The sequence below is a fragment of the Clupea harengus genome, chromosome 23, assembly GCF_900700415.2.
Source record: "Clupea harengus chromosome 23, Ch_v2.0.2, whole genome shotgun sequence".
In the NCBI taxonomy this organism is placed as follows: Eukaryota; Metazoa; Chordata; class Actinopteri; order Clupeiformes; family Clupeidae; genus Clupea; species Clupea harengus.
In genome coordinates this window covers 1,693,650-1,705,236 of record NC_045174.1, presented here as the reverse complement: position 1 = coordinate 1,705,236, position 11,587 = coordinate 1,693,650, and the positions used below count along the sequence as shown (strand labels likewise).

The window sequence follows — 11,587 nt, the reverse complement described above, 5'->3', positions numbered from 1 at the left end:
TGACATACATACATGTATATGATAATCGCTGCTAGACGCTCACTGTTCTTGTGCTCTCACAGCTCATTCACTTTAAAATACTGAAAAATAAATGCCTACACTAGACACTTTTCAGTTCATATTTTTCAGTATATTGAATCTTGCCCAACAGTCGATGATTACTCAACAAGTAGGCATGACAGTCCTTGCAGGTTATGTGCTTAAAAATTGTACTGGGTATCGTATTATACGGCTCTTCAGAATGTTCAAAAAAGTTCCGTTGATTTGAATGGGCCACCCGAACGTTCGCAGGTCTGTAATTTCTTTATTTTCACTGCTGCGAAAATGTAATGACCGCTGACCATCTTTCATATCATTCTGCAAGTAGTCCGGTCATTTAACGTAACAGGAAGTAATGGGTTGCTACGCAACACCTGAAACTTTAGAGTTCTATTTTATTTCTCAGCAGAAATCACAAAACGGCTACAAAATCGTTAAAGAGGTATTTTTGGAGGAATGTCTATTGTTTTGGAGAGTTACTGTATAATAAGAGGGATGAAGTATAGTTCGGAGGTCATTATCTAAAAATAAGTCGATTGGATTTCAAAATAAGAGTATACCGCGGTTGAAACGGTATGGCCAAATCTCTCCCGGTAGACACATTTCTACCGTTGCACGGTATATACCGTCATACCGCCCAGCCCTAATGAGGTGCGGTCACCGATTCTCACCACCTGTGGCCTCCCCGTCAGGAAGTCCAAGATCCACCTACATAGGGAGGTGCTTAGTCCCAGGTCTACGAGCTTGGAGACAAATCTGGAGGGGATGATGCGGAATGCGGAACTATAGTCAATGAACAGCATTCTCACATATGTATTCCCTTTGTCCAGGTGGGAGAGGGCGGTGTGCATAGTGAGGGCGATGGCCTCACCTGTAGACCTGTTGGACCGGTATGCAAACTGCATAGGGTCCAGGGTGGGAGACAGCGAGGAGCAAATTAATGATTTAACTAGCCGCTCGAAGCACTTCATTATGACAGAAGTCAGTGCTACCGGGCGATAGTCATTCATGCAGATGGCCTTGGTGTTCTTGGGCACAGGGAGGATGGTGGTCCTTTTGAAGCAGGTGGGGAGTACAGACAGGCTTAGGGAGCGGTTAAAGATGTCGCTGAAGACCCCTGCTAGCTGGTCAGCGCAACCCCTGAGGGCCCTACCTGATATGCCGTCTGGGCCAGGTGCCTTGCGAGGGTTGATCTTTTTGAAGCAGTGCCTCACCTCAGCTACTGTTTATGTAGGCACACCACTGGCTAGGCCTTTAGGTAACTCCACTGCAGGCATTCAGCTCGTCTGGATGTAGGACAGAAGACTGGGTCTCACTGTAACTCCTCCCTTTGCAATCTGTGATGGCTCTTAGTCTATTCCACATGCGCCTGGGGTCAGAGCCATGGTAACTGGACTCCACCTTAATTCTGTAAGCCCTCTTTGCTGCTTTGATGGCCTTCAAAAGGTCGTGTCTGGCCTTCCTGTACTGATCAGGGTCCCCGGAGTTAAAGGCCGCAGACCGGGCTCTCAGGTTGGCCCGGACCGTGGCATCAACCCAGGGCTTCTGATTGGGGAAAGACCAGACAGCCTTCTTGGGAACGACATCATCGATGCAGTGTTGGATGTAGCTTGAAACAGTGTCCGTACATTCATTTATGTCCCCATCCGCTGCCTACCGAAACATCAGCCAGTCAGTGGTGTCAAAACAGTCCTGGAGAGTAGCCACACTCTCGTCACTCCATTGATGGACTGTCCTCGCAACAGGTCTGACCTGTTTCAGCTTTTGCCTATATGCAGGGAGGAGAAGAATGGAGGTGTGGTCAGCCTTTCCAAAAGCAGGACGGTGGAGTAGTTTGTAACTGTCCCGGATTGCTGTATAACAGTGGTCGAGGGTCTGGTCTCCACGTGTGAAGAAGTCTATGTGCTGATGGTATTTAGGCAGGACTTTCTTCATGTTGGCTCTGCTGAAATCTCTAACAACAATGAAGGCTGCCTCCGGGTGCACATTCTCCAGACCATTTATAATCCAATACAGTTCATCCAAAGCAGTAGCCTTATCTGCCTGGGGGGGGGATGTACACTACACTCATAACGACTGCAGTAAACTCCTGCGGTAGATAGAAGGGTCTGATTTTTACAGTTAGCAGCTCAAGGACCGGAGAGCAGTGAGATGCTAGTACTGCTATATCCGTAGCCCATAGAAAGTTAACCATAACACAGACCAGGGGCGTATCTAGCCCTATTTTGGGGGGGCTGGAGCCCCCCCAAAAGTTTCCTTAGCCCCCCCAAAAATATATTTAAATTTTTTATTTTGAGATCGTCAAATTCACACTAAACCACCGATTTCGTGAAGTTATTTGTTGAATTTTTAGAGTTAGAAATAAAATAGTAATCAGCTGCTGGATATAAAGGTATAGCACATGACTTTTAAAATAGTAAAAGAAACGAAATGGTTAAACAGGGGTCATCATCATACCAGTCAGTGGGCTTGAAAAGAGCGCCCTTTGGCATTTTTTGGGAACTTCACAATAGGACTAGCCTGACGATGTCATACTCATATTTCTAGTCAGAATATAAGTCTGATACTGCTCCATTGGGCTGTGATTATGGGGCGTGTTTCAACCGAACCAGGAAAAAAATGCCTCTTCGCTCAATTGGATAGAGCTACAACCAATCAGAGCAACGTAGTCATCATCGGGGCCAGCTGATAAATTAAACTTTTTCCGAATCCCGTAGGAAGGACGGCCAAACATCTTTTCGATCTACAAATGCCTTGATCGCGTTTTTCTGTTCCTCTTTCAAAATGAATGCGCTGTCGATGTCTTCTAAAACAGATTAGATAGCAGAATCAAAACATCTCAGCTCTCCAGCCATGTTTGTAAAAACGAATTCAAACCAAGCGCTCTTTTATGACGTGGTGGATAACGTTACTGTTGATCATCTGTCCATCATTGTATAAAGCCCGCCCTGACAATTTGATTGGTCTATCTATGTCCTCACAGATTTTTGTGAGGAGATAGTTTCTCCCCAACGGAGCAATGCCAGACCGAAATTCCCGACCTAAAATGTTGTGGGCGGGGCTAAGTTCGTCTGGCATCCAGGCTACAATAGGACGGGAAGGCCCGACTGAATGTGAAAATTTTACTTTCTGTGTCGTCTCTCCTTTCCCTGTTTTCCAAGTCTTTTCTGTTCTCATCTGGGTCTGGCTCTGACTCTTTGTCTTTGTCTGCAGTTGATGTGCTCAACATCGGTCCAATTATATATTATTCTTATTACCATTATCATTACTATTATAAGGCCTACTAGAAGCAGTGGTATGTTATTTTTGTTCTGCTCAGGCAAAATCTTTGAAAGGATCTCTAAAATAGCCTATACTTTTTTTAAGATTACAATTATTAAGCATGTGGCTCTTTATCCCTGTACTTTCTAGCAAGGTCCTTCCATCTCATATTTGTTATTTGTTGTAGTTATCAGCACTTAGGCCTACCTGTCCTATGTGTCTCGTGGTCCACATTTTCCTCTGGTCTGGAGGCTTGTGGTTGCTCCTCATCTTAAATGTAATGTAATTATAATAAATTGCCATTAGTAGGCAACAAATATGAGTCTGAAAATATGAGCATGTTGCACATTAATGAATTAGCCTACACATTGTCATCTTTATCACAATGAAATGTCTCTGTCTCACCTGCTGGTTTGCTTCTTTGTAACCAACTCTGCAAAGATGTGCTCCCCTTTGCTGCCTCATTTATCTGGTTCTCTCTCCTGAATCCTTCTCTTTTTCGTAGGCATTCTAGCTTCTACCGCACTCTACACCTAACAACACCCAAAATAGTGATTGGATTTAGGCATTTAACCATTTTGAATGAAATAATTAATGTGGTGCATTACTTCCATAATTTACTCTTCTTTTTTAAAACGAAATGTTTGAAACGAACCATCAGCAGACATGTAGCTTAGTTTTCCTACCAAAAAATGTGCATGTGATAACGGGCTGGTTGTCTGGTATAGGCAAGCTAGCCGTCTGATTATTTAGGCTAAACGTGGCAAACTGAGCCTGGATTTAAGAAGATTTTAATTAATTTCATAAAACTTGATGATGATGCACGTTTGTTATACATTTCTACAACTTAAAACTCACCTTTTCCGATAACGTCAAAGCAGTTGCTCATCCACACAGAAGAAGACAACCGTGACCGTCTCTTGAGGCAAAGAAATGCAGGCTCAGGTCCCGGTCGCGTGCAGTACCGCAGATTAAACGGAGGAGGGGGCATGCCCAAACGAGTTACTTTGCTCTCCCCCTACTGACGTCCACTGTAGTTGCCCATAGGCTTATCGATTTGAAGTGAATAAGGTTACTTTATGAAATGTTTCGGGTGGCGATTGTTTTTATCTAGGCCTACATGAAATTCTGCAGCTGTTTAAATTTACTATTAAATTACTATTTTGACTCGAGGAGGGCAAATGGGCAGTTGCCCAGGCAACCTTAGCCACCCCCTGTGCACGTCCCTGAGCAGAAGGAATACGATTTTGATCAACATTTACATCTATTTTGTTGTCCGTGTAGTTTTTACATACCAGTGATATTTTATGCTCATTTGGACACTATCACTGAGATAAAGATGAACTAGTTCAGTGTCAAATATACCATTCAATGGAAAAGAAGGGACACTATGACATTTAGATTTCACTAGCATTAACTGATTATAAACAACAACATTCTATAGGGACTGATATTATTGTTTTGAAATACAAGAGAGATATATTAATGCAAATAATTGAGTTGTTTCTTGTATTTCGAATTCACTCGTTCACACTTTTGCTCACTGGAGATAGTTTCTAACAGAATAGCAAACTAGCTATAGCTTAGTGTTAAAGTAACACTATGGAGTTTCTGGCATAGACATATATGTCTATGGTTTCTGGAGCCGCCAGGTAGGGGGCTACTTTCTGCTGGACTATTCAGTAACAATAAGTTATTTGCTCTCTTGCTTTGTCTTGTGTTGCACTTGCTTGATGTTTGACTGTGTTAGGAAAGTTGTTGGCAAGCTAGCCAACATAGCTATCACAATAACATTACAAAGAAGCTGACATGAGAGCACTTATTATTTTGCAAAAAATGCTCTAAATGACAATATTTTTATTTGAAATTTGGGAGAAATGTTGTTTTCATTTTACTCACACATACCAATAAATAGTAAAACCACAGAAACTGAGTCGTGGGTTTGTATCCCGCCCGCGGTGTGTCCAAAGTATTTAAAATATCTAGAGATTCCTATATGTTTTCAGGCAGCTGGAAATGCATTTATCAAATAGATGTGGATGCAAAACGGCCACATTTTTTTCTTTTTCCTTTTTTCCTCTCTTTTCTACCTGCATTGCATGTCAGCACACTCCTTTCCTCGTACGGTCTCCTTCAGTAGTGTGTGTCGGTAGTGTGGGTCGGTGTGTGTCCTTCTCTGGTACTGCTCTCAGCTCAGTTCCTGCTGGGATTAAAGTCTGGGAGTTTGCAATTGAGGAGAGCCTGGTCTCCTACATTCAAGTCTAGCCAGTCAGCAAATTATGGTGACTGGGGGTTGATCCATTTCCTTACAATATCAGGGCCCTTTTGTGATGCCTATAAGTCAAATCCATAGTCCTACCAATCGAGGATATTCAGGCTAGGGCATTTCATCTTTTGCAGATATGTTTGGAAATACCATATTGTTGCAACGTATTTTTAAGTAGTGATGTAGGATCTTTTCCTTTGAAGCTAAATGGGTCCAGCTTTTACAGATCTGTGTAGATGTCACAACGAGTTGTAGCCTTCTGACCAGCCTGGCCACCTTCTTTGCCTGGGCCTGTAATTACAAGTTCAGTTTGTGACTGTGCTTCTCACAATTCAGGTTAAACAAGGACAAAAGCCATCCATACATTTCAGAGGTTATTTGGTATTCCCAATGAACTTCCTCCATTGGCTGTATATGTGTTAGTTCCTCGACCAGTCTGACAACAGGACACTTAAAGTGACCTCTGCAAGCAAAGGTCAAACCTGGGTGGGGCGTTGCACTGGATTCCAAGTCCAATGCTTTACGAATTCTGTGTCACAGCACCTTTACTCATTAAAAGCTGTAAGTGTATAAAGCTTTATAATGTGTATGCTGTTGAGTAGTTGCAAACAAGGTGTTTTTTTTTAATTTTACCATTTAAGAAAAAAAGTCACAATGTCAGCATTTCTCCAGCCAGAGTGCTTTTGAAGAGGAATTGACTCTGAGTTAGCTGTGTTGATCCAGGGTCCCAAAGGTCAGGGCTGTCGACAGTACCAACAACTGAGAAAGTTAGCAGAAAATTGAAAACACTTGACCAGGAAAAGTACAAATTAAGCAGGGTCTTATTACTGCTGGCTTGCTTGACCATTCGTCAGCTCACCCAGAGACAGCTGGAGCCATAGGGAATGACAGGGGGAATGAAGAATGGAAGAGAGAAGAGACGAGAGAGAAAAGGTCATTGCACAGACTCTGGGAGAGAGGGAGAGGGTGAGAATAGAAAAGACAGGCATATATAGGCGCGTGTATGTGACTGCACACATGGCCTGATTATATGTGTGTGATTAGGGCAGGATGCCAAAAAGAACTGCGATGAAACTTCATTTTATAAATCCCTGCGTTATGTAACAGTCGTGCCCGTTCTGTTTTATGCAGCAGAAGATTACTCAGGATTATACACAAATCCTATTCAACATCCTCAACGTGTGCTGTCAGACACATCACAGCTATGACAAGAATAAAATGATTTCAGCGCTTTGAACCATATCATTCTCCACACTGCTGCATCAACCTTTGCTGTTACAGTCGACAAGATAAACCAGGCTAGCTTGCAGCTCTTGAGCACTGGACATGTTTAAGTATCCGAATCACCTTGTCCTCTTTAGAATCCCAGCGACAGTGAGAGACACCAGGTTCGTGTTGTGTGTGGAAGCAAATCAGATCCTACAGCGGACACCCGCTCATGTCAGGAGGTATCTAACTCAACATGCCAAGCCCACGTTTGACGCCGGTCTGCCGGAGTCACCACAACACACACACACACACACACACACACACACACTCACAGCTTGCATATGCTTCCTGCTGCCACGCCTGACTCAACAAGTAATATGCCGACACACGCAGATTACACATGTGCCACTTGCCACGCTGCTGTGTTCAGATCTGATATTTATACCACTGTAGATTAAATGTGCCTCTGCACTTAAACTTTAACAGTAACTCTCCCCAGATTCTTTCTTCTCTCTCCCCTCCTCTCTTTCTCTTCCCTGTTCTCTTGCCTTCTCTCTCCCCTCCTCTCTTTCTCTTTCCAGTTCTCTCGCCTTCTCTCTCCCATTTTGCCCTCTCCTACTCCACCCCCTGACCCACCCTCTCTCGCCATCATCTTACCACTCTTACAAAACTCCTGTCACTAGTCTCCAGTGGCCATTTGTCTTAGTTCACAGACACGTAGTCATTAGCACGCTCTCCTCTCCACACATCAATATGCCCGAGTCTCAGTCGCCAGTTCCTGCCCAATGTCAGGTTCCAAAAGCAGAGATGGACAAATGGTGAGTAATAAGACATTTTTAGTCATCAATTTGAATCATAATCCATGAAATCGTAAACCATGAAATGTTAATCTGAATCATCTATGTTGTGGAGTTCCTGGAGGCTTGTGAAGTTGTCGTGTTCAATCAATCTTGTACAGATGTTCAGTTCTCCTCTTTCTAACCCTAGATGAAATATCGTTTTCATTATTTAATGCCTTTTCCATTATTACATGTTACTAACAGTAAACTAAAAAACACATAGTATGACTGCACATTACACTGAATACTTGACTTTCCATAATGTTGAACATGGCTTGCTTAGTTCATTTAGTTGGTTTTAGTTGACTTAGGATCTAAATCAGAGCTGGAGTCCAAGCACATGGTCTGACTGCTGTAGGGGGTTGTGAGGGCACAAACATGATGATGCATGTGGAAAAAGCACTGCAGATAGCCCTGATGTTGCTAGCACACTCACACCAACACAAAGTGAAACATGCTATGAAACTGGTGGAACTGGTACTCAGGGGAATAGAATTACAATACAAATGCATGATAAAATGCAAATGGATATTTGGATTCTGTCATGGTATTTATTTTGTTCATGCAAAAATTAGCCAGGGTATAGAAATGATGTCTAACTATTGCAAAACTTCAAATACTTTAACATACTTCAACAAGTGGTTGGAAGAGAAATACTTACTTACTGAATGCTAAATACTTACTTATTGTACAAAAGGTCAAACAGAAAAGGTCACACCGTCATATGGTGTCCATTGCCCTAACTCCAATAATCTAATTGGTGGGTATAGAGTCATTGTTTTGGTGGTTGAATATAAAAAATACTTGTGAGTAGTCTGACATTTTGTGCCCTTTTTGAAAAATAACCTCCTCATCGTATGATCAGGACCCACTGTGTGTAGACACTACAGTAATGCAGTTACCACTGAGAAGCTAGATGCCATAGTTTACATATAGACACATAAAACAAAAGTTGGTGATCTCTCTCAAACCCTCATGCGAAAGGCAATTCATCCCAAATTATTCTTCACCGTCGTGTGCACGCACTTAACAACCCAACCCACGATGTCTCCACCAGAGATGTATCATGTGAAGATAGTTTTAAGATGGACATGGAAATCTTTTTGTAATATTTAAGAATTTGTGCTCAGATGGAAGATAGCAATAAATGTGTTATTGGAGTAATGTGAGACGACGTTTGATGATTACCCCTGATGTGTGGATGGCATTCAGGACGAGGGAGCTCTGTGTGACAACCAGTTGTGCTGCCATTTCCTGGCAAAGTGTATGGGCCACGTATATATGTGCTCACATATTAATAGCATGTTACCAAAATAGCCCTCACATGTGTAACCTATGGGTTGGAGTGTGACAAGTGACCCGATGGGAGCTCTCGAAAGGCCCAGTTCATGTTTCTCGCCCTGCCTGACCTCCAGCAGCGGCCTACCCCCAATCCCCCCCCCCCCCCAGGCTGTAGGGTGTTGAGTAGCTGTGCGCATGCAGACATGGCAGATCCCGCTGACCTTACTGGGTTCAAAGGTCAACTGTGGTCAGCTGTGCTACAGTAGGAGAGTGACATTACTGTAGAACACGCATGACAGTGCCGTACGCACACATGCACCATGTGGTGTCAGGCCTTTGTTGAGATATGACAATGTAAAGTGACCAAGTAAGAAGCACCTTAACATGTAAAGGTCAGTTGAGCCGTGCTGTCCAGCCATACTGTGGCCTTCCAGCCTCGGACTCTCCAGCTCACTACAGAGAAAAGAATCTGGGGTGGCTTTCATGCCCTTGAGGTATTAGCTTGAGGTATTAGCGCTAGACAAATCAGCAACTAGTGGGTCTAAAATAAATTGTGCTGATTGCTGAAATACTTGAAGCAATAGGTTCGCTGCAGATGACTGGTCAATGTGCTTCCACGTGAGGAACCGTGGCCTCCTCCTTTGAATGGCTGGCAGTATCTTAACTCCTTGGCATTTTGTCAACGCAAACCCCCATCCCCCCCCCCCCCCCCCCCCCCCCCTACGCACATACACTTTCTGCACTTCTCTACTGGAAGTAAAATGAGTGACATGTGTGTTGTTTCCCAGCGTCCAGGGGAAAGGAGCAGAGGGCTGTAAGGACCTCATCGAAGCCTTCCAGGCCTGTGTGAAAAGTGCTGCTTCGTGAGAAGGTCATCTTTCCACATCACAAGTAGGTGAATATGCAACTGATTCTGTCTCATCCTCCGATTGTCTGTGATATCATTTGACTCTTTAGTAGCGGTCAAGCGTTCATGCTTGTTTGTTGTTTCATAACAACACCGTTTTTATTTGGGGGGCTGCTAACCACAATTGGTTATGATAACTAGTCATTAATTATATGATTATTATTTCATAAATAGCTGTATTCAATCCATATAGTATTTGTCCATACTGAAGTTGAGTTCATAATTCAGACCTACAATAACTCAGTTCATTGAGTTAAGAACCCACAGGCTTCAGTTTAATGTTAGAATAAAAATTTGATATAGAACATACATTTGTATGTATAGGCCTAAGGGAAATTTGTATATCTAGGGAAACATAGTGTAACAGGCTTTTTATGCTTTCCAGGTACCTTTGCCCATCAAATCAGCAAAGTTTGCATTAAGTTATTACGACATTGCAATACATGTATATAATCTCTCTCTTTCCCCTCTCGCACAGAGGTCCATCATTTTGATTTTGAGGGGCTGAGTCTACCAATTTCCCAGCATTCCCTAATGCACATTGCACTGGACTGAACCATCGTTGGGACTGGAATGGGGGTGTTGATCTTCAGGAGGCCATGGGAAGCCCCCTCTTAATCCTGCAATACCTTGTTTGTGTCCCTGATACAGTTCATGTATATGTGTGCCAAACATATCGATTTTAAATGTGATCTTGTCTGTGTACATGCACTGTACATGTCATTTAATTATTAATTAAGTTTATGCCCTTGCAGTTAGTGAATTACATTTCAGAACTATATGTCTTGTATTAGGGTGTCTGGTTCAATGATAATAAAATAATTAAAACAATCTCAACTGTTACTAAACACACACGCACAGAGAGAGAGAGAGAGAGAAATGAGATAAAGAGAGAAAGCCTACTTTAGATAGCAGATTGAAGGGAAAATACGTAAACTTGACAGTTATGCAGCTCAGGGATGGTGCGGATTAACCAACAATTCATGGCAGGTGATCTGTACTGCCACGTGTCGCCTGAGATTAAGGCGGCTGAATAGCCATCGAAAAAAGGAACTGAGATGGACCAACATGCCTCACGATGATACAAGAATAATACCACAGAAAAGTGGATTACGGCAAGTTTAAGCCCGAATATAGAGAGGTAAGGCGGAGACCGCGGAGCCAAACAGTAAAGCGCATTTAAGAGCGCGAGAGGGAGGGGACACTGGGATGGAGAGGGAGTGGGACCCGGATGCTGATGCGAATGTGGAGAAGGAAGAGGGGAGAGAAAACAACGATTTACTGGAAGGGGGCATACAAAACGAAGAAGTATTTTTTCTTGCACACCTTTTGCATCTTGAGGGACTCTTGTAAATTTATATCAAAGGACTTATTGCCCATATCTGCAGAAGACAAAGCTCCATGAATGAAATCAGACCCGGCGAAGGAGGACACGGCAAAGGAGAGAGCGAGGGAAGATGCTGTGATACGCTCGTAGGGAGGGATAGAGCGAAAGGGAGGGGGAGGGTGCATCGCTAAAGATGGTTGTTTTGCCAGAAACAAACGTATCCCCCGATAAATCCTCTATAATGAGCCATGGTGGGAAAGCATGTACTCTAGTACAAGAACGAAACTTTACCGTGGTAATATTTTGACATATCTTTGAAAAATGATTACAGAAATATAAGCGAGGTCAGCTAGAGAGGATGTGGGGAGGACTTGTTTGTTTAACAAAAGGGTAGCATGCTGGGTCCCTCACCTGTAATATAGGCCTAGCACCGGGTGCATATTTGACTTGTCTTTAAA

The 11,587-nt window shown here is 43.1% G+C and overlaps 1 long non-coding RNA gene across 1 annotated transcript; it reads right to left on the bottom strand.

Annotated features, from left to right (window-relative positions):
* Window positions 1–3,410: 3,410 nt before the first annotated feature.
* Window positions 3,411–4,228, bottom strand: LOC116218596. Its single transcript, XR_004162944.2, has 3 exons — window positions 4,159–4,228; window positions 3,706–3,833; window positions 3,411–3,570 (listed from the first exon to the last, which is right to left on the bottom strand). It is a non-coding gene; the product is annotated as an uncharacterized LOC116218596 (long non-coding RNA).
* Window positions 4,229–11,587: the final 7,359 nt, after the last annotated feature.